This window comes from Ostrea edulis, chromosome 5, assembly GCF_947568905.1.
Source record: "Ostrea edulis chromosome 5, xbOstEdul1.1, whole genome shotgun sequence".
Taxonomy (NCBI): Eukaryota; Metazoa; Mollusca; class Bivalvia; order Ostreida; family Ostreidae; genus Ostrea; species Ostrea edulis.
This window is the reverse complement of record NC_079168.1, coordinates 52,403,118-52,427,588: the sequence shown is the minus strand read 5'-3', so window position 1 is coordinate 52,427,588 and position 24,471 is coordinate 52,403,118. Positions and strand designations below refer to the sequence as shown.

Below are 24,471 nucleotides of genomic sequence, written 5' to 3'. Positions count from 1 at the left end.
CAAAAAATGAATACATGTACCCCGTATATAAATTAATTGTTGAACCTGAAATTTAGTGAAAATCAATCTATATAAAAAAAAAAAAATTAAAAACCGGTGGAATTACTTTAATAAATGTACAGTAATCACCCCCACCCCCACCCCGAATGTTACATATGTACGTTCCCTTACATTTGTTTTGCCTTTACACTAACGTGTATGTATTCTTTCCTAGACCTCACTTGACGAGTAGAGAGAGATCTTGCAGTTATCAGTGGCGCATCTAGGTTTGTGTGTGTGTGGGGGGGGGGGGGGGGGGGGAGGGGGGGTTACAAACTCCTCCCGATTGAATTTTAGATATATTCTTTTTACTATTTTAGATCCTACAGTACGATCCCTTCTTTGGGCGGAAAAGGTACATACTTGGGTCCTAACTCCACCCACCCCTACCACCATCCCGAAAATGCCTTGGTATATTACACCTTTCTTTTACCTTTCATTAGAATTCGGGATCGAGATTCAATTTTGTTTTGATGACAGTCAACTCTCAGGTGAGCTGATATTTCAAAAATGTTTTGTACTGAAATTAAAATTCTAATCATTTAAATCATACGACAGTCAAAACACAATTACGAAATCATAAGTAATATCTGCTAGTTCCGAATAAGTACTAAGTACTCGCATCTTCTGTCAGTGTAGCTTAGACTGGTAGGAGCACACCTGTCCATACCAGGCACAGGTGTGCAAGTTAATGTACATGATTCACGGGGAATAAAAGGGCCACTTGAACCAAATACTTGACATTGATGCCGGATATTTTTCAATTGTAGAAGGAGGCACAGGAACTGTTAATTTTGTCTGTATCAATGATAGTAAGGATCTATACCACACCACCCCCTAAATAAAAAAAACAAACTAAAACACACTACACTAGAGACGGTATGGTATAGACCTGTACTCAGTGTACTGTTATTATTACAGACAAAATTACCGGTTCCTGTGACTGGGGTAAAATATTTAGAGACATTTTATCAGAAATATTGATATATTAACATTTCAATATACATCACTAAGAATGTACATTACTAATAATACATTATGTTTATATGGGTAAGCAATGCAGTCATGTTAAAAAAGAAAGCAAAAATAGATATTTATTTTATTGTCCCAATGAAGATGTATAGAAATAATTTTGTAGCCAGGGTTGGGGAGTCCTGGGATCTACAAATTACAAAGTTCTGTCATAAATTTCTGTTATGCAGTCATATACACTCATTCACATAGTGTGCGAATATAAATATTGGAAAAAAAATGATTAGAAATATGTAAATATTATTAATGATTAGTCTAGGGATTTAAACATTTCCCATCCACTGTCAAATAGTACTTCTGAATTTTATTTTATTTTTTCTTCTAGATCCAATTTGTATAGAAATGAATTTGTGCATATTATTCTGTATAGTATTCTGAATTGGACCTCCCCTACTTGTATGTCAGTGGTATTCTGAATTGGACCTCCCTTACTTGTATGTCAGTGGTATTCTGAATTGGACCTCCCTTACTTGTATGTCAGTGGTATTCTGAATTGGACCTCCTCTACTTGTATGTCAGTGGTATTCTGAATTGGACCTCCTCTACTTGTATGTCAGTGGTAATCTGTGTAGTATTCTGAATTGGACCTCCTCTACTTGTATGTCAGTGGTATTCTGAATTGGACCTCCTCTACTTGTATGTCAGTGGTATTCTGAATTGGACCTCCTCTACTTGTATGTCAGTGGTAATCTGTGTAGTATTCTGAATTGGACCTCCCCTACTTGTATGTCAGTGGTATTCTGAATTGGACCTCCTCTACTTGTATGTCAGTGGTATTCTGAAATATCAGTTAATGACACTTTTCCACTAGTCATCACCAATATTTAACTGAAGAATATGGATTCTCATTTTGTTTCACTCTTTGGTTCACACTGAACTGAATTTGAATAAAATTAATGTTGTACAATTACCAGTAGAACTTTCCTTGTTTTCACATACATGTATAATGCTCATAAATGATGATGCTTAATAAGGTGATTTCTACATTTATAATGTAAATGATTTACATGATTTTTTTTATGCCCCCAACATCGAAGATTTTTCGGGGGGGGGGGGGGGGGGGGGTAGTGTTTAGCTTGTCTGCCTGTCTGTGACAAAAAACTTTACACTTTGTCGTGTTTTACAACATAAGAAGTACAGCTTTCATATTTGGCATGTGTATTCCTTGTCACTTGTTGTGGCAAGACCTAATTTTCATTGACAGCAAAATCTTTGGCATTGACCTTTGACCTACTTTCAGAAAATTTGAATATAAGCCACATCTTTCAAATCGTAAGAGGTACTGTTTTTATATTAAGCATGTGCATTTCTTGTGAGAAGACCTTTCCATTGGTACCAATTTGTTGACATTGTGACCTTGAAATTGACCTCTGATCTACTTTGAATATTTGCATACTTCTAATGGCAGGTGCCTTTACAGAAGTAACTTTCAGAAGTTATCAATGTTTGCAACCAGGTTCATCATTGTTCAAGATATTTTACAAACAAAAGTAAAAACTTAGCGAATCAAGTTGCATCATAAAGTCCATAGATTATATTCAATAAACACCATTACATAACTCAGTTACATAAATGACAACTCCACTATGTAGACATTATTCAATCAAACTAGGCACAAATTATTCTTGAGTTAAGGGAATTCAAGTTGTTCAAATGATGGGTCATGTGCCCTCCAAAGGGGAGATAATCAAGAAATGGCAAAACAGGTGGTTTCATTTAAAAATCTTCTTAAGAGCTACCGTGCCAGAAATTTACATGAAAGCTTCCTGATATATTATCCCATAGGGATCCGGGTTAGAATAGGTCCTCAGTATCCCCTTGCTTGTCGTAAGAGGCAACTAAATGGGGCGGTCCTTCAGATGAGACTGGGAAAAAAACGAGGTCCTGTGTCACAGCAGGTGTGGCACGATAAAGATCCCTCCCTGCTCAAAGGCCATAAACACCAAGCACAGGCCTAAATTTTGCAGCCCTTCACCGGCAGTGGTGATATCTCCATATGAGTGAAATATTCTCAAGAGGGACGTTGAACAATATTCAGTCAATCAACTTCCTGATATAATGCAGATTCAAGTTTTTTCAAATCATGACCCTCAGGGGCCACAATAGGGGATCAAAGTTTAACAAGAATTTATAAGGAAACAACAGCACAGCCATGATTAGTCCTATCAATATGCAAGCATACCCAGATAGTGCAGATTTAAGTTTGTTCAAATTGTAGTTCTGGAAGTCAGGTGGGACCACAATAGGAAATCAAAGTTTCATACAGGAAATTGATTAAAACAAAGTCTTTTCAAGAGAATCAGGGCCACTTATAAATCATATCAAAATGCAGATGTTCCCATGCTGTGTGGATTCAATTTTTTTCAAGCCCCCATGATTATAAGTCAGGAGAGAGAAGAGGGGGGCATATTGTATTTTGTCCTGTCTGTCTGTTTGTCAAAAACATCAAGCTTCCTCATAACTTTTGAATGGTGAGTAATAGGGTTATCATATATCTTAAGTGTGTTCCTTGTGACAAGATCTATTTTATGGCACCATAGTATTTAACCCAGTAACTTGGAGTTTGACCTACTTTTAAGAAAATCCAATTTATTCAATGTCTCCTGAACTATTTAAGGTAGAGTTTTCATATTTTGTGTATAGATTTCTTATGGCAAGACCTTTCATTTCATACTTTGTGTGACCTTAACCTCCAGAACAGCAAGGTGGTGTTAGTTATATTGGTGTTCAGGCATCCCCTTGCTGAGTGAATTCAAGTTCCGTTATGTCGTGACGCTTTGAGGCTAGGTTGAGGCAACAGTATTAGGTCAACATCTTTTATGGGAATAAAGTTTATGTAAACATCTTTTGAAAATCACAAGAGCTGAACAACAGTAGGGCCAAGGTGGCTCTGGCATGAACAAAGTCCTTTATATTAATTCCTAATGTCTGAAACATTTGCTTATCCTTCTGGTAGGCAATGAGGAAAGCCAGTTTGGGCAATGACCATGATTTATTATGTTGTGAAGGTATAACAAAAGATAGAAGAATTGATAATCTGTGTAACCTCTCACACATATTTAGCAAATAATAAATCATATATACTAAACTAAAACTACATTGCACATATGAATAAATATACACTCACACTCTTCATATATACTCTCACACACAAAAAAATTGGAAATTCAACAAAATCTGTGTCCGAGAGAATATCATGGACCTTGCCTCAAGCTAATTTTTTTTTTTTAAGTGATACTATTATGATCAGACCTATAGGGAAGTACCCCTAGAAATGAAATGATTGGCTACAACCATTTGTTATTTTTTAATGGACTAACTAGGGCATTTGATTGGTTATGGTTGGGGGACCTCACAAATAGTAATATCAGAAGTATCCTATGGGGTGCCCCTCCAATATTTTGACAGCTGATCGGCCAATCCATATCTCACTAGAGGGTATGCCTAATGGGCTATGGTCAATGACCACAATAGTGTAGGACCCAAAGTCAGTAATTAACAACCATTAAATCTTCATTTAATTTTTCAAGACATTAACAAAGTCTTTTATGAATACTATAGCTGTAGTATTGTCTTGAGATAATTTGAGGATATTCCTCAGATAGTTCTACTAGGATGCAAAGCCATCTTTTGATCTTTCTTTTTTCTTCTTCCTTTGGCTTAAGACTAATCTTGGTTAAAGTTTCATGAACATGTCAGCTGGACACTTATACAATTAGAATGTGTGGGTACATGTGTAGCAGTTATTTTGTTGAAGAGGTTTTTCAAAATTTTGCAGTAAAAAATAAGGCAAATATCAACATACAATTGCATGCTGATTACCCATATAAATAGCATTTAATACTGCAAATATTAAGAGACGAAAGCGTGCTGATTATCTAGGTGCTAAATCCACATATACAAAAAAGCCATGACAATAATTTATCGTTTTTATAAAAACCGCAAAAATTTACACCAGCAAAAAGAAAAAATTTATGCCATCAGATAAGAAAAATTTACACCTGCAGAAAAGTCGTAGTAATATAGGGTTATCTGTGTCTGTGTGTAGTATGATGTTATAATGTCTTGGAATTGGATTCAAATTCCCTCTCTCTTCCGCTGCTTTGAGTTGTAAGTAAAAAAAAAAAATGAACATTATCATAAATGGATATTTGAGTAAACTTTGTCAGTATATATAAAAAGAAATCAATATAACATAATATACTGTGCAAATCTAGATCCAATTTTCAATGGAGTTAGATTTCATATAGATAACTATTTGCAAACATTTATAAATTCGATCTTTAGAATTAAAAGACAAATTGACATTACAAGAACTCTCTAAAACTCTTAGAAACTTGAAATCTAACAAATTGCCAGGTTCTGATGGTTTCTCAGCTCAGTTTTTTAAAGTATTTTGGAAACTTTGTAGTGAGGTCCCTTAACTATGCTTATGAGAATAAACTTATATCTATTACGCAGAGACATATGGTATCATAACTTTGCTTCCTAAAGGTGAAAAACCAAGAGAGTATCTTAAAAACTGGCATCCAATAAAATTGTTAAACACAGTATATAAATTAGCTTCAGGTTCTATTGCCAATACCATATATGCTCGCCTATAAGTCGGTTCACCTGTAAGTCGGTTGTATAGTTTTTAGATTATTTTGGAGGGAATTGTCATTGACCCATTTATAAGTCGGTCTAACTTTTTTTCAAAAATCGGTTGATAATTTCAAATCAATGCTCTAATGTTTTTACCTGTGTTTCAAATAATATTTTGAAAAATGAGCTGATATTTGATATTTTTTTTCTCGACAAATCAATTTTATATCAATACTCTTATGTATTTATCTGTGTTCCAATAATATTTTGGGATATGACATCGATATTTCATTTTTTATTCTCAACAAATTAAACAGTTACTATTTTGTCCATGTGTTTGTTGTTTAGAAAATACTAGACTATACATTACGCCGTCCAGAAAAATACTAATGTTCTTAGGACACTCCTATAAGTCGGACATAGAGTTTTGGACCAAAATTTAACTCCAAAAAATCAGACTTATGGGCGAGTAAATACGGTAGATTAAAAACACATATTAGTAAACTTATAAATACTGAGACCAAACTGGTTTCATTAGCAATAGATATATCATTTGGTGAAAATACACAGTTACATTTGTAATATATGACATTATGCAGTTTACTGAAGAAGACATTCGTGGGCTTTTGACATGATATCATGGGATATTTATTTGGTGTTGACCTATAGACATATGACCATTCATGCATATCCTTTCAAGGGCTGGATATTTAGAAGAATGTTCCTCTGAAGGTGTGGGGGGGGGGGGGGGGGGGATGGTGGTAGGACAATAATTTTAAAAATAGTGAATTACTGTATTATTACACACTCTATTTACTATTCTACAAAATTGACCATTGGGGTTGGGTTTCTAGTGCCTAAAGTTGACAGCGTAGGGGTCACTGCGACAAGAAGTATGCGCAAAGACTTTTTTCAAGGTGTAATTTTCATCACCTTACTTTCTTCCATTCTTTTTTTACCTTCTGTTGAGTTTCTCTTTCTTCTGACACCTAGACTATGTGAGTGCCTATTAAGCAGAACCTATACCTGCTCAGTTTTGAAGGGTATGGAAATCTGCAAAAAAGTTTTCATGAAACTCCAATGCTTGTCACATATTTGAGGATCTATAGAATTAGACAGAATAAAGACAGAGCTTTATCATTTTAACAGCCATTCCTCTTACAATCCATTCTAAATATGTTATGATATCCTCTCCTGCGGCCTAGCGCAGGAGGTCTCAATCTATTTTTGGCCAATATTACACACTTTTGCATTGATATATATAGCCATCCTATCACTTCTATAATCTCTCAGTTAATTACTGGGTAAGCATGAAGTCTTTATCTTTGTAATTCAAAAGTTTATTATGAGCAGATTTAAAAAAAAAAATGGACAGGGCATAAAAAGGAAATTCATTCAATGGATAGAAGGAAGTGGCTCTCTCTCTCTCTCTCTCTCTCTCTCTCTCTCTCTCTCTCTCTCTCTCTCTCTCTCTCTCTCTCTCTGAAAGTTACTTCCCTTTGTGCACAACATAATGGACAAATAAGTTTTTTGGATTATTTTTTTTACTATGCCATTGCTGGCATCCGCTAATTCAACTTTTCTCAAGGACAGGTGCTTTACTTCAAGGAATACTGGTATACATACATTATGAGGTTCTGATACAGAAATCGCATTATCTTGTGTCCGTCTAATGTATTCCATTAATAAAAGGATAATTAAACTGAACGTTAATGTGGTAATTACAGCTTGTTCAGTGTTCCTTTTTATGAAGATAACACACTACCTGTAGATTCAGGAGGAAAAAATGTCAGCAGGCCTGCTATTAAGAGATAAAAGCCTCAAAGTATTTGGAAAATGAAGGACTTGTCATTTTCATTTACCACTTCCATTTCAATGTCAACTTTCATTATTGAAATATTTTTCTCAGAATGGAATATGATATAACCAGCATATTGAAAAACTGATATATGGAATAAATTTTCAACTGTGTTCTATAAAAAGTAGTCTGTTAATGGGAATATCGTGCATGGATATATTGTTAATCAATCATCCACATTTCTAGATATTATTATCAACAAGAAATTCAGTTTTATTCAATTTCTGATAACAATTATGTGATTGGCCACTTAGATTTTCATTGAAGTCATATTTAGTCCTGTGGGGAGGCTTGTAGTGAATGTGCAGTAAGAAACAAATTTCTTACACCTGTCAATAAATCTACTCATTATTTTCTTTACGGTCATCTTGATGTCCTTGTTTAAAGTACAGCAACACTTTTATTCATTGATAAGAAATATATTTTAATATATCATGGGAAATTATTTCAAAAAACCTTATTATCGACACTTTTAACTTTTGGGCATTAATTGAAAACTAAAGAGGTAATGTATTTTTTTTTGTAATTCATATTATAGATCTATATATCTGTAGACATTAAGAACATCTAAGTTATAAATCTTCAGCTTGGTGAGAACAAGTATTGTGTACCATACATTTTATATCAATCACTTCCCATTTTTGCATCAGATAAGTATGATCCTTCATAAATTCAACTTTTTTATCAGACAGAGAAGGGTAAAAATCATATTTTCTTGTATCGTTCTCTCAGATGATGTTGCACTAAATCATCCAAGGCAAAGACTGCAGAGTTCTACAGGTTTGTACGTTTGGCTTTTCACAGATAGATCCCGAATATTGGCATGGATAATGGTGAAAGAAAACCTATCAATTTCATTATTTCAGCAGATTGACAGAGATGGTTGGGTATTAGTTGATTATTCTTCAGCACAATTGTAACAACACAAATCATTACTGTTGTCTGTATACCCAATTAGATTCTCTGCATGGGGGTTCTAATCCTGTTGTATTCACCGACTTCATGTGAATACTATCTAAATGATTAAAACAGTTCCTTTTGTGATGAGTACAGTTTCCAAATTGATGCAGTCTATAATCCAGGGTGTTTTTTTTTAGAGCTTTGAACAAAATGCTAAGTTTATGTAAACCCAGAGCCCAGTAAGAAGTTCATCTACTGTTATCATCGAGTTCCTCCAAAAAGCCTTCCTATTACATTGTGTGTGTATGAGTAATGTTTTATAATCTCTTAAGGTAGCCCACTACACTAAAGCTTATGCTCTTTATGACACTATGTCACAAGATGGCGATTTAAATAAGCTATTTGTATCGATAGATTTATTTGTCTATCATCGTAGCTCAGTGGTTAAAGCATTAGGCTGGTAAGCCGCAGATCTCGAGTTCAAATCCGCCAGTCTTTTGTTCATATGTGTTGAAATAATTTTTTGGAAAATCATGTTTTTTATACAAATTTGCATATTTCCTGCCTTTTTGGCATATATACTTAATTACCATATATCATCATATCTTTTATGGTTAAATCAATTCATACTGATTTGAGGAATTATTTCAGGGTGTAGTGAGCCACCTTAATGTATTCTGGGACTTTGAAAATTTCAAACACATTTTGTCAAGATTCAACAATCCTTATATTGAATGCCCTTTATCGCTGAATTTTTTACAGACTGGACAAAATGCTCTGGTTGTGGTAGCCTAGTGGTAGGGTGTTCGCTTCCATTAGGTCCAGGATCAATCCTCAGAGTGAAGTGTTAACCATAAGACATTTAACATTGGTCACATTAACATCCTTTGCCAAGCACCTGGCATTAGAAGTGAAAGTCTCAGATCTTTCAAATGTGACCTTAAAAACAAAGGCCCCTTGTAGGTGTTGGCATAATAAAGAACCCTCAATGCTACAGCCCTGAGTGCCATGCATCAGTGATTATTTGTGGCACTTCAGTGAAAAGCTAGTGATGTCTCTTCATGAATGAAAAATTCTGAAATGGGATGTAAAACAATAAACATCTGTTATCTTGTCTAATTAATCAATTTAGTTTTCCACTTCTGATTGGTCATATTCAAATACTTCTCAGTACACTATCAGAATATTTGCACAGAATTTATTTTCAGTGCCACAGTTGAGGATAAAAAATCCAGTGTTGAACAGACTAAGATTTTGTAAATTGTAATATGAGATATTTTATACAATTACTGACATTTCTTGAAGTCAATACGATGCTTTAGCCCAAAGTGTGAGATGAATATAGTACTTCAAGGGTATCTAAACAACTGTACTGACCTAAAAATGTCAATAATATTTTTATCATATAATTGAATTATTCAAAACATCAAAACTGGCTACTAGAGCCTGATACCTGGTTGGCCATCTTTGTATACAGCTAGACTGCCAGACCTAAGTTTAAAGTGATGTGAGGTGCAAGTTTTTGGTTATTGTATTACTCAGCATCATTTTTCAGAGGGAGGGGGGGGGGGGGCAGCTGGAGAAGTAGATGACCTAACAACTATCTGAAAATTCTTGACAAGCAAAATATTAATAGTTTCTACAAGGAATATGTCCTACTGCAGAGCGATTAATGCAGGGAAAAAATGTTTGTTTTACATCCTGCTTGTCGTCTAATCAAATCATGAAATGCCTACATTACACAAACACAGAACATAAATCAGATACTTCAACACAAACCTCAAAATCCTAAATTGGGGGAGTTAGTTGTTCATCCTTCAGAACATGGAATTTTGAGTGAAACATTAGCTTCACTACGTTTTGCTCTTTATATCTTTCATTTGTTTGGAAGGGGGGGGGGGGTAATATACAAAAGAAATTTTGCAAGCTTCATGTATTGTGTGAATTTAGAAGAGGAAACCTTTCTTTGGAGAAAAGCTGGTGACTATTGCAAGAGTTGTGGAACCTGTATGTACATGTAGACTAACACTAGAGAAGTCAGTTTGCATTAATGAACTCTTTAACAAAGGCCGATTGAGATGTGAACATTTTCACACTCAGAACAAATTAGAATACTGAATTCTTGGTGTTATTTTGTGACATCAACAAAAATATTCAAGTTATGCAGATGAAAATCATGGTGCAGGTGTTGGATAAGAATATTGAATATCTGCGTGGGTAATTATACAGACACACCATCTTTGTATGGGGAATTTGGAGAGAATTACTCGTCTCAGGAAATCTCTAAATCTCCCAGACAAAGATAGTATACATATTTGTATATAATCCACTCTCCAATATTTCCTGTTATCAATTTTCCATTCTCTGAATCAAATCATTTTCTGTGATAATATTAGCAGGTACAAGTTGGGATGGTAGTGGAGATCTTGATAGCTCAGAAGACCACCAATATCTTCGAAAGATGGTTTTGTTAGAAACTGTTGAGAGCCTAAAACTTTGTATGACATACACAGAGACGCAAAGAAACTGAAGGTAAGAGGAATGTCCATGGATTGCAGAGAAATCCGCATGTACAGATACGCTGGATATGAAATGACAAATTAACATTCTCTCATATAATTGTAGTCCTCCTATAATTACAGTTGAACTTTGACATCTCGAATATCATGGATATGTTTAAGTGATTCGGAAGTCCCAACCACTTAATCTTTAAGTAATTTACTCTCAATATCACGAATCCTCGGATATCTCGAAGTAATACTTACTCATGTCTTCTACATTTTCAAAAAGTTTAATGCTGGAAGATTGGAAATGAATAATGACCTTTTTGCACTTAAAATAAAGACTTTGAGAAAAAAAGCATACTAGGAGTATTGTCAGTTTTTGAAATTGCACAAAAGTTTCAATGCCTTACCTCTGAATTTAAGATGGAACTTTAAAAAAGATGGGGTGGTGGATATAGAATATTTGAATTTTGGAAAAATATATCAACCAAATTAATGAATTTACAACATTTGATTTAGTTCAAAGTCTCTACTACTTAATGTATCATAAATTACAATACTAAAATACATATGTCTACAAGGGTATAATCACTGACAATATGTTACATGAAACAGAAATGTTAAAATTGTGCAGATGTAGAAATTTTTGATTAAACAATCCTTCCACCACTAAATGCAGGGCCTTTCCAAACCCTTTCAAAATTTGAATTGATATAAAAAAAATTCTAATTGATAGGTTGAAAAACTGTAAATGTGGAAATTAATTCATGAGATTATTTACACTGAATATGCGATTCCACGATTTTTGTATTATTCCCAAAGTTATGCAGTTTATTAATTTATGATACTGTCATCGAGTAATTAAACCCTATGAGTATAGTTTGCTAAAGAATGTGTAATTAACAATACGCAGACATATGGATATGTTTACAGGAATAGATATATATTTGGACCAATTGAATAAGTTTGAACCAGTAACTATGCAGTTATGGCATCCTTTGTAGTTTTGTTCAAAAGCTGAGGTGCTAATTTCCTTAAAAGGTGTTTTTTTTTTTAATCTATTGTGCTAAGCAATGGGTGTGCAGAAACATTGAAGAACACATCATAGCGTGTCGTGAAAATTGTCTGCAAACCTGTTTTGTTTTTCAGCACAATAATCATATGATGCATATGTTTACACTTCATGTGATATGTTTGAAATCCATGTAAATTTAGATTTCCTACAACTGTTTACCCTTGTGATTCAAGAAGATGCAACTGTGCACTACCGTGGCATAGCCAGGGCAGCATTCTGGAGTGTAATTTGTTAGATTTGCGATGTCAACACGATTGGTTGTTAGGCATTGTGATGTCATGCTGATGTTGTCCCATATTGTCATTGTGATTTTGAAGATTTTCAATTGGTAAACACACACCGGAATATCCATAGTGTAGAAAATTAATATAGCTCCAGGATCTGCAGACATTTTTTATTTAGTTGAATGTGCAAAAGTTGGAATTTGACCAAAAATAATTTGACACAGCTACTTACAAAAATGGTTGCTTTCGATGAATGTATAATTGGAGAAATAGAATGAGACTACTTTATGACATGATAATGCCGAGTTTTCACTAACTCCTGGGTTATGCAGAAAATATTCAGAATTTTAGCCTCTAGATGTCAAGGAAATCAATAGGGAATGGTGATCAAATACATCTGAGACTTTATTCATTTATCTATTTTGGAGAGAAATATACCATCTTTTTTATGTATACATACTCTCTGGAGGTATGCTCTGTAATTGATTTTCTTATGAAACCAATGAGGCCTCTGCTAATAAAATTATTTGTGTTCGCTACTTTTTTTCTCTTTGGATGAAATAAAGACTGCTTGTTGCTGCCATGGCACTGTACAGTGTATAGGTCATTATAGTGAAATAAGGCCCTGAAACCCATCATTGGAAATTATATGACCTGACCACAGGTGACAGGTCAAGCAATGATGACCATAAAGGGAGTTGTTGTTTTATTGCAGCAAGAAAAAAATCAAACCTAAACAACTTACTTTGTATATGAGTATTTAAAAATTTCATGAAAATTTTAATTCAGCATTATATTACAATTTATTCATTGAAACTGTCTGACTGACTTAATCCTTACAATTTGGAGACATTGTGATTGATTGAATAGGATATATTAGCAGTTTGCTAGAATCTCTTTACAGTTATCCCTCACTATAATGCCCTTCGTTATAATGCCAACCCTGCATATTGCCAATAATATTCAAAGTCCCATTTTCCTTGCTATTCAAAAGCCCGGTATATATCACGATGGTGAATTACGTGACTTTGGCATGACCTATTACTCAAAAAAATGACGACAAAAGTCAACACAAGGGGAAAATTCAAACGAAGAAGTAACACCTTTATCAATAACGAATTGTCACATAACTTATTGCAATATTTGAAGGATTTTCTCAAGAATAAATCTGTAATAGAATGGTAGTTCTACGTGCAATAGAAGCGGAGAATATTGACACCGTTTTTTGGCGCTCGGAAAGTTTTGGACTGAAAACAAATGCTGTTTTTTGTGTTAAACCCCAAATAATTATAATTTGACAAAAACTTTTCATGGCGTTGGCTTTTAGTCCATGATATCATTTGCTGTTTGAATCTATTGTTTCTTCATCATCAGGTGCCATAAAAAAAAATAATGAAACAACCAAGCTAACCATTGCTCATACAAGTTGTTAACAAATACTTGTAAGGACAGGAAGTTCATTAATTCACAAGTTTTAAGTTGTTGGAGTCATTGAACTGAATGAGGATCCATGCTTTTGATAAGGATAATTAATGAGTGTTGATGATTAATAAAATTGATTTGTTTATTGACATAGACAGGATTAAAGTATCTCATCAGAAGTGTGGTTATTAGATAAATTATTGCTATATCTGCATACCTATAACCTCAGCTGATATATTTAGACAAGATATAGTCTGTAGTCAGCTATTTCAGTATGGGGATTATTTGCTATTATGGATTAGGTCTGCCTAAGATCCCCCACCCCCACCCCCAAAGCTCTGATTTTATGGAAGCAGAATAGCATTCTGACAATTCCAGAGAAATGTTTAATCATGTTAATATACAGAATTTTAATTGTTCTTGATGAATTGTTTCCCTAAGACTCTTCTAATTACTTTATTAGATATCTGGATTTTGATTCGGAACCCACAGGTTTTCTCTCCATTACACTGCATTTAATTGTTTAAAAATGAAATGTAACAGAAAGAAAACCTGTGGGTTCTGATGTTGGATTTTAATTATTTTCAAAGGGGTATTTTAACCACTTGAACCCCCCCCCCCCTAACCCCCCAAGGCTATGAGTACACAGGTATGTTATGCATGAAATCACAAAACATAAGTTTAATGTAAGAAAATTAATCAAGTATGTTTTTTTTTTCCCCTGATATTTATATACATATTTGATAATTATCAAGATGCCATGCTAATGGAAAGACAATGTCATGTACCTGTAATTTTAAAATGTAGCTTTGTTAAAGGAAATAGTGCAATAGATAAGAATATACATTTTTGAAACTATTTATTACCAATGCTGTTATGCAATGCTATAGTTCGCCATGTACATGCATACAAAACGTGGTTTATATTGTTTGCAAACTTCTTTTTAAGGGGATTAGGATCCTGGCTGTTGAATGTGTACAACCTGATACTAATTTGATCCACAGTTTGACAACAATATAAATTGATGTTATATTGGGAATGTTTTTGGTAATGACTTGGCTAGCACATCTACAGAATCTTGGGATCGTGTAAAGCTTATTTCATTCTTGATGCATCACAGTCAAATCTTACATTTGATGAATTTTCAAAAACAGGAAGAAAGGTTTTGTGATTAAGTATTCATGACACAAGGATCAAGAATTTGTTCTTTTCATCAATCCAAGAAAGTCTGATAAAATCAAGTAAGCTGTTTGTGTATTTCAGAAAATTACTTTAAAGTTTAGGATTATGCGAGAAAGGTTGCATTGATTAGTTCAATGTTAAAGTCATATGACAATCTCTTTTATACACTGGCAACATGAATTTCTATATTATGTTATGGCATGTACTTGTATGTACAGATTTTGACCAATAAGGTTCATTGGCTGATGCAATTCTCATGAATTAATTGTTTATCATGCCAATAACATGCTGGTGTTTCAAGTCCCATTGGCATCATCCCTAGCTCTTAGTAAATGTGAATATGGGCGTGATAATTGATTTAACTTTAATGAGAGGATTGTTCTTTTCACACATTGAGTCAGTAAAAGTATTTGGAAGTAGAATAATTGATTAAATTCATTCCATTCAGGCATAGAAAATCCTTTCTGAGCAGAATTTCTTGAATACTCTGGTATATGCTACAGCAGAAAACTATCAGTGGACATTGAGACTAAGTAAATCTCAAGATGGAATGGCACATTATTGAACTTAAGCTGTTAGGTTGATACTCAAACTCTAGATGTTAAAAAGAAGATCAAATGCAGTGTGAATTCCCCAACCTGACCTGACTGATGATGAGTAAATAACTTACACTGAATATGTACGTACTTCAGCATCTATACTACAGTAGAAACCTCATCTTTGCTAGGCATGGCCATGATGGGTTCTGAACCACTCAAATGAAAGAAGCACATTGGACAGAACCCTTGGCTTGCCACGATGTTGTAACCTTAAACTATTTGACACGCTCATTAATTAGCACTGTAATCTGCAGTGTTGTGATATACATGTATCAAGTACTCAGTTATTCTTATTTAGGTTGATCATTTTTAAAAGTAGTACTCTATCAATTGTGTAGAAAGTGCCAAAATATACATAATCAATAATCACTACACAGATAAAAATAAGTACTGTATAACAGTAATCTCTACACAGATACTAATAAGTACTGTATAACAGTAATCACTACACAGATACTAATAAGTACTGTATAACAGAAGTAATCACTACACAGATACTAATAAGTACTGTATAACAGAAGTAATCACTACACAGATACTAATAAGTACTGTACAACAGAAGTAATCACTACACAGATACTAATAAGTATGTACAACAGAAGTAATCACTACACAGATACTAATAAGTATGTATAACAGAAGTAATCACTACACAGATACTAATAAGTACTGTATAACAGAAGTAATCACTACACAGATACTAATAAGTACTGTATAACAGAAGTAATCACTACACAGATACTAATAAGTACTGTATAACAGTAATCACTACACAGATACAGATAAGTACTGTATAACAGTAATCACTACACACAGATACTAATAAGTACTGTATAACAGTAATCACTACACAGATACTAATAAGTACTGTGTAACAGTAATCACTACACAGATACTAATAAGTACTGTATAACAGTAATCACTACACACAGATACTAATAAGTACGTATAACAGTAATCACTACACAGATACTAATAAGTACTGTATAACAGAAGTAATCACTACACAGATACTAATAAGTACTGTATAACAGAAGTAATCACTACACAGATACTAATAAGTACTGTATAACAGAAGTAATCACTACACAGATACTAATAAGTACTGTATAACAGAAGTAATCACTACACAGATACTAATAAGTATGTATAACAGAAGTAATCACTACACAGATACTAATAAGTACTGTATAACAGAAGTAATCACTACACAGATACTAATAAGTACTGTATAACAGTAATCACTACACAGATACTAATAAGTACTGTATAACAGAAGTAATCACTACACAGATACTAATAAGTACTGTATAACAGTAATCACTACACAGATACTAATAAGTACTGTATAACAGAAGTAATCACTACACAGATACTAATAAGTACTGTATAACAGTAATCACTACACAGATACTAATAAGTACTGTATAACAGAAGTAATCACTACACAGATACTAATAAGTACTGTATAACAGAAGTAATCACTACACAGATACTAATAAGTACTGTACAACAGAAGTAATCACTACACAGATACTAATAAGTACGTATAACAGAAGTAATCAGTGTCGCACAGTTGACTCATTCCAGTACTATGGATTCTTTATTTTACCCGAGTATTTAATATCGCGAAATATTCGCCCCCTGGGCCCCCACCAGGGCTTCGTCCCCACACCCCCTGCCTCATAAAGTGGCACCCCCCGTAACCGCAATTCCTGGATCCGCCCCTGATAAGCAACACGATCATGAGTCCCATGAACTTTTTTGATAATCGTCTACGCGGTGAGCAGTGCACTCGTGTCATCACTACAACCCGACATCAATATGACAATAAATTAATGTAGATGTACATTCTGATAAAAATGACTACCGGAAGACCAGGTAAAACATAATTTCTGATTTTCTTTAAATAAATGAATTACAAGAACCTCATACTTGTAATTTAATTTAATCACACCTATAAGGGAACAGGACTTGTGGCACATGCTTATATTTTTCATCATAATGCAATGTCCGACCTCTAAGCGTTTGTTTGACTTCAATGTCTTGTTTCTCTGGACTTTTCTGATCTTTCCATCGTCATCATAGTCGTTGTTATTTTAAAGGTTTTGACTTCTTTTTCAGAACCACTGAGCCAATTTCATTCAAACTGGCCACAAAGCATCATTGGGTAAAAAGGATTTTTATTAGGTCACCTGAATTCATTCAGGTGACCTATTGCTATCTGTTTTTGTCCGTCGTCATTCGTCGTGCGTTAACATTTGAACATTTTCAGCTTCTTCTCTGAAACCCCTGAACCAATTTCAATCAATTTTGGCTTATAGCATCTGTGGGTGGAGGGGAACAAAAATTGTGAAATTCATGGTCCCTGCCCCCCTGGGGCCTGAGGGGTGGGGCAAAAACCATCAAAATGAGTGTAATTTTAAAAAATCTTCTTCTTTACTCCTGGACATCAAGAAGCCAAACTGGGGGCATAATTATAATGAGCGTTGAGCCCTCTACCAAAATTGTGAAATTCATGGCCCCTGGGGCAGGGGTTCTTGTGTTAGGGTGGGGCTCTATTGGTCATATAGTGAAAATGTAGAAATTCTTTGAAAATCTTCTTCTCTGTCTCTGGGTATTAAGTAGACAAACTAATAGCATGGTAATGATGAGCAAGGATGCCTCTTTATACCCCCCACAACAAGTTGTGGGGGTGATATACTGGAATCGGGTTGTCCTTCTGTCCGTCCGTCCGTCTGTAGACGCAATGGTTTCCGGGCTCTAAAGCATTATCCTTTCCACCTACCATCACCATATCATATATATGGACTACCCATGAGATGAAGATGTTCCCTATCGATTTTGGGGTCAAAAGGTCAAAGGTCAAGCACACTGGACATCGAAGTAGCAATATGGTTTCCGGGCTCTAAAGTGTTATCCTTTCCACCTACAGTCACCATATCATACATATGGACTACCCATAGGATGAAGATGTTCCCTATCGATTTTGGGGTCAAAAGGTCAAAGGTCAAGCGCACTGGACATTGAAGTAGCAATATGGTTTCCGGGCTCTAAAGTGTTATCCTTTCCACCTACAGTCACCATATCATACATATGGACTACCCATGGGATGAAGATGTTCCCTATCAATTTTGGGGTCAAAAGGTCAAAGGTCATGCACACTGGACATCGAAGTAGCAACACTCAGAAAAGAGGTAGTTTATACCTATTACCAACACCCTTTGGGAGATTGGGGTAAGCGGGGGGTATTCTTAGTGAGCATTGCTCACAGTACCTCTTGTTAAAAATTGTGAAATTCATGGCCCCTGGATCAGGGGTTCTGGTGCTAGGGTGGGGCTCTATAAGTCATATAGTGAAAATGCATTATTTCTTTGAAAATCTTCTTCTCTGTCCTTGGGTATTAAGTAGACAAACCAATAGCATGGTTATGATGAGCAAGGATGCCTCTTTCAAAATTGTGAAATTCATGGCCCCTGGGTCAGGGGTTCTGGTATTAGGGTGGGGCCCTATTGATCATATAGTGAAAATGCATTTTATTTCTTTGAAAATCTTCTCCTCTGCTGCTGGGTATTAAGTAGACAAACTAATAGTATGATAATGATGATCAAGGATGCTTCCTTCAAAACTGAAATTTATGGCCCCTGGGTCAGGGGTTCTGGTGCAAAGGTGGGGCTGACCACATAGCTATTCAATGTTTCTTCCATCCAAAAGTAAAATTCTTATATTTAAACACAAACCTAATTCAAACATTGGAAGGTTGTTACATGATACTCAGGTGACCTATAAGGCCCCTGGGCCTCTTGTTTCTTAAAAAGAAGGATTATGTCCTCATTAAAGCATCATCGCTATAGCCGCACATACTGAGTGCAGGAGTACCTACCCTATCTCAACGTGTGGACGGAGACAATAGGCAAGGTTTGCGATGATGCATTTTAAGGGGATATACGTATGATTAAAAATAATTAAAATAGGATAGAGTGTTTATAAAATCCTCCCAAGAACTATTGAAAAACCAAGACTTGTGTGGAAGCGTCTTTATTCTAAATTTTTTTTTTTTTTATCTATGTCATTTCTGTCAGAAATTCCCAACCATTAGAATAGATCTTGTTTATTATAATGAAGATTCAAGTTTGTAATTCCCAACCATTAGAATAGATCTTGTTTATTATAATGAAGATTCAAGTTTGTTCAGACCATGAGCTCCAGGGCTAATTGATGGGGCCTCAGTAAGAATATAAAGTTTACCTTGGAATGTATGGGGAATATATTTATGAATTTTCTTCTTAAGAACAATGGTACAATTCATCAACAAATATGCAAACATACTCATGTAGTGTAAGAAGAGATCTAAAAATTCTGAATTGTTTTGGCAAACTTTCCTACAGCAATATGATACATGTTAGTATTACTGTCTATGAAATTATAGTAGGCAATCATCTGGAGACATATTAGTAATATAGTGATTGAATTGCAAGACTTGGCTTATTATTGATGTTCCAGTAAGTTCTCTGTATTAGCGTAAAGGTGGCTCAGGTGAGCATGGTGATTCCTTGGCCTCTTGTTGAATTTATGAATATTTCAGCGTATTAAATTACTATGCTTGCAAATAATTCAAATTCGTACAAATAAGTTAGATTCCTTGAACAGTGCTCTATAATGCTACAGTGTACATGTATAGTTTATTGTGATACTTAATTCTGAGGTTTTAGATTTTTGTTGTTCATTATCAAAGTGTCAGTGCTCTTTTTTCAAGTGTTGAATGGAGCAGTGATATGAAGATACTGAGAACGATTCTCTGGACTACTTAAGTGCTAGAAAACTTATTTATTTCTGTCAGAATTTGATACTATAATCTGAAATTTTTTCTTACCAGATAATATTTTGTTGCAAAATCTATTTAGCTTGCAATCTTGGGATTGCTCAGTGCATATAGAGTAGGTATTGCATGCTATAAGCTAAGGCCAGCGATTGTATCTAGGTAATGCTCATCGACAGGAAATAAGATTAATTGATATGATTGTCAATTTTTTCTGCAGAATTGTCTGTAGTAAAACGCATCGAGGATTGTTGATTAGCTGAATTCATACAGATATGCACATCAAATATATATGAACCTTCAACTATATTACATTAAATTAGATGAAAAAGTAAGAATTTTGTGTAAACCATTCTGGGATCTTATATGATTACTCTAATTTCCTCTTCAGACAGTTTGGTTTCTTTGGATCTCATCTAATTTATACTGATCTTGAGTGCTTCCAAACAACTGCTTTCCTTTCATTTTGGCTACATATATTTTATCCTCCCCATTCCTTTGATCTGTCCTGTTGGGCAAATTAACTTCAAGCTGATCTACCTCCAAATCTTGTAGGATGAAGTGTGGTCAAGGGAGATAACCACTGGTCACCTCCCCTGCCTCTTTAAGATAAGGCTAAGCCAGTAAATCTGAGTACAGCATTAGTTTAATTGAAACAGATAGCAACAGATTCAAGAGTCATTAGATTCAATGGCCATGAGGCAAAATTTCCTGGAAGATTTATTCTTAGCGATTAGAGATTTTTAAGCTAGCAATCATATTTTGTTGTGATGATGGAGGCATTCATTTTTTCTTGTCTCTAGCAATTTATGGTTAAACTTTATCCACAGGAGTGTATGATTTGAATCAGCAATTTCAACAAGAAAGAGGCATTTTGTACAGTATATACACTAGGGTCAGAGATGGATTTGTAATTGAAATTAATTGCCCATTTGTTCTCTTTCATCAGTGATGGTAATACCTCCCTCTTTAATGAATTAACTGTTTTAATTTTCCCTGTGAATTGTTAGATTTTGTGTAACTCTTTATTGGCCTGTCTATTTGTCTGACATCTTTTAAAATGCCAAAATTTGAACAGGTTTTTTGTGTGTGTTTATTAGGTTGTAGGGAAATTCTAGAATAGTGTATACAGATACAGTGGGCTCTACATGGAAACATCCATCTCTGTATGAGTATTAGCTAGACTACACTGTGTTAGTCTCACTCATCCTCAGTGGAATCAAACTTAACACTCCGATTCAGAATCACAATATAACAATTGTACGTTGATGCTGCGTTGTACCTATATATAAAACGTGCATGTAAAGAACATATGGCCTTTGTTATTTGAATGTTGCACAAAGCTATGTATTAAATTGGACTGTGTGTCAGTGAGTTGTACAAAGCTTTGTGATTTGAATGTTTGTTGATTGAGCTAAACACAGATCTATACGATTTTAGAGTGTGTCTGTGAGTTGTACAGAGTTATGTGTAATTTGAGTGTGTGTGTCTGAGTTGTACAGAGTTATGTAATTTGAGTGTGTCTGTGAGTTGTACAGATCTGTGTAATTTGAGTGTGTGTCTGTGAGTTGTACAGAGCTGTGTGTAATTTGAGTGTGTGTCTGTGAGTTGTACAGAGTTATGTAATTTGAGTGTGTGTCTGTGAGTTGTACAGAGTTACGTAATTTGAGTGTGTCTGTGAGTTGTACAGAGCTGTGTAATTTGAGTGTGTGTCTCTGAGATGCACAAAGCTATGTAATTTGAGTGTGTCTGTGAGTTGTACAGAGTTATATAATTTGAGTGTGTGTGTGAGTTGTACAGAGCTGTGTAATTTGAGTGTGTGTCTGTGAGTTGTACAGAGTTATGTGTAATTTGAGTGTATTTGTGAGTTGTACAGAGTTACGTAATTTGAGTATGTGTCTGTGAGTTGTACAGAGTTATGTAATTTGAGTGTGTGTCTGTGAGTTGAACAGAGTTATGTGTAATTTGAGTGTGTGTCTGTGAGTTGTACAGAGTTATGTGTAATTTGAGTATGTGTCTGTGAGTTGTACAGAGTTATATAATTTGAGTGTGTCTGTGAGTTGTACAGATCTGTGTAATTTGAGTGTGTGTCTGTGAGTTGTACAGAGCTGTGTAATTTGAGTATGTGTCTGTGAGTTGTACAGAGTTATGTAATTTGAGTGTGTGTCTGTGAGTTGAACAGAGTTATGTGTAATTTGAGTGTGTGTCTGTGAGTTGTACAGAGTTATGTGTAATTTGAGTATGTGTCTGTGAGTTGTACAGAGTTATATAATTTGAGTGTGTCTGTGAGTTGTACAGATCTGTGTAATTTGAGTGTGTGTCTGTGAGTTGTACAGAGCTGTGTAATTTGAGTATGTGTCTGAGTTGTACAGAGTTATATAATTTGAGTGTGTGTCTGTGAGTTGTACAAAGTTATATGTAATTTGAGTGTGTCTGTGAGTTGTACAGAGCTGTGTAATTTGAGTGTGTCTGTGAGTTGTACAGAGCTGTGTAATTTGAGTGTGTGTCTGTGAGTTGTACAGAGTTATGTGTAATTTGAGTGTGTGTCTGTGAGTTGTACAGAGTTATGTGTAATTTGAGTGTGTGTCTGTGAGTTGTACAGAGCTGTGTAATTTGAGTATGTGTCTGTGAGTTGTACAGAGCTGTGTAATTTGAGTATGTGTCTGTGAGTTGTACAGAGCTGTGTAATTTGAGTGTGTGTCTGTGAGTTGTACAGAGCTGTGTAATTTGAGTGTGTAATTTGAGTGTGTGTCTGTGAGTTGTACAGAGCTGTGTAATTTGAGTATGTGTCTGTGAGTTGTACAGAGTTATGTGTAATTTGAGTGTGTGTCTGTGAGTTGTACAGAGTTATGTGTAATTTGAGTGTGTGTCTGTGAGTTGTACAGAGTTATGTGTAATTTGAGTGTGTGTCTGCGAGTTGTACAGAGCTGTGTAATTTGAGTGTGTGTCTGTGAGTTGTACAGAGCTGTGTGTAATTTGAGTGTGTGTCTGTGAGTTGTACAGAGTTATGTAATTTGACTGTGTACTAGTGAGCTATATGGCTTTAAGTACATTTGTATTTTGATGTATTAAAGATTTATACATAAGAAGAATAGAAACTTAATTTGGTCTATTGTTATTTTGACATTTACCGGATAATCAGCATTAAATGCCTTTACAATGAAGAAGGAAGGGTTAGAACACATGTAATATGTACATTTGTAAAGCTTACCTAATACTGTGTATCACTTTACCTGTTGTCTGTTTGAGGAAGTCATGGTATGGTAAAAGCATTATAGTCTCCAGAATAGTCATTGTCAGTTGAAATAATCTATTGTTTATTGAATGTGTTATATTGTGATGTCATGTAAATTTTCAGACACAATTAATAAACGATTATGTGCTTTTAATTTCTAGTTTTTGACCAGATTACAATTTCAATTCAAAATACTGCAGCTGTCTGTCATCACTGAATTAACAGATTTCAAACTGCATCATTGAGGTAAATTGAATCAGGGTTCATTCTTTGTGTAAGAAGTCATGAAAACAGGACAAGAAGGTGGTGAACTTTAGAAGATTTTTCCCAAATTTTGCTTCTGGAAAAATCAGTGACTTTTAAGAACATTTCTGATCATTTCTCCAGGATGAGTACAATCAGCATTAAGTGACATTTTCTTCTGGTAAAGACAACTGCATTTCCCAGACACTGCTCCTGATCAAGTCATCATTCCCTTTCTTCTGGTAAAGTCGGCAACATTTAGTTACATCTCTCTCAAACAATACTACTGGTAAAGTTGGCAACATTTAGTTACATCTCTCTCAAACAATACTTCTGGTAAAGTCGGCAACATTTAGTTACATCTCTCTCAAACAATACTTCTGGTAAAGTCGGCAACATTTAGTTACATCTATCTCAAACAATAGTCTACTGGTAAAGTCGGCAACATTTAGTTGTCTCTCTCAAACAGTACTTCTGGTAAAGTCAGCAACACTTAGTTCCATCTCTCTCTCAAACAGTACTTCTGGTAAAGTCAGTCATACTTTATGAATAATACACCAGGAAAAAACTGATGTGGATGGAAAGTGGAGGATATGTAAAATAATATTTTGAAATTGAAAACTTGAATTTACCTAATTAAATAAAAAAAAAATGCAATTTTTAGTATAAAGTTACCCAATCATACACAAGAAAATCACAGCCCCTGCTAGACTCAAAACCCGCGATCTACTGCCTAACATGTGAACAACTGAGTT

General features: G+C 34.7%; 1 protein-coding gene across 4 annotated transcripts in view; it reads left to right on the top strand.

The window, feature by feature from the left end:
• Positions 1-493: 493 nt before the first annotated feature.
• LOC125652850 (alpha-mannosidase 2-like) overlaps positions 494-24,471 on the top strand; it is a 67,506-nt gene continuing 43,528 nt past the window's right edge. For 3 of the 4 annotated variants that reach the window (XM_048882282.2, XM_048882283.2, XM_048882281.2), the window contains exons 1-3: positions 496-530; positions 8,246-8,293; positions 10,810-10,945. The gene's annotated coding sequence lies outside the window, so the exon portion shown is untranslated. Of the gene's footprint in view, positions 531-8,245; positions 8,294-10,809; positions 10,946-24,471 lie in introns of all 4 variants that reach the window. The other variant, XM_056164779.1, reaches the window with a different exon arrangement.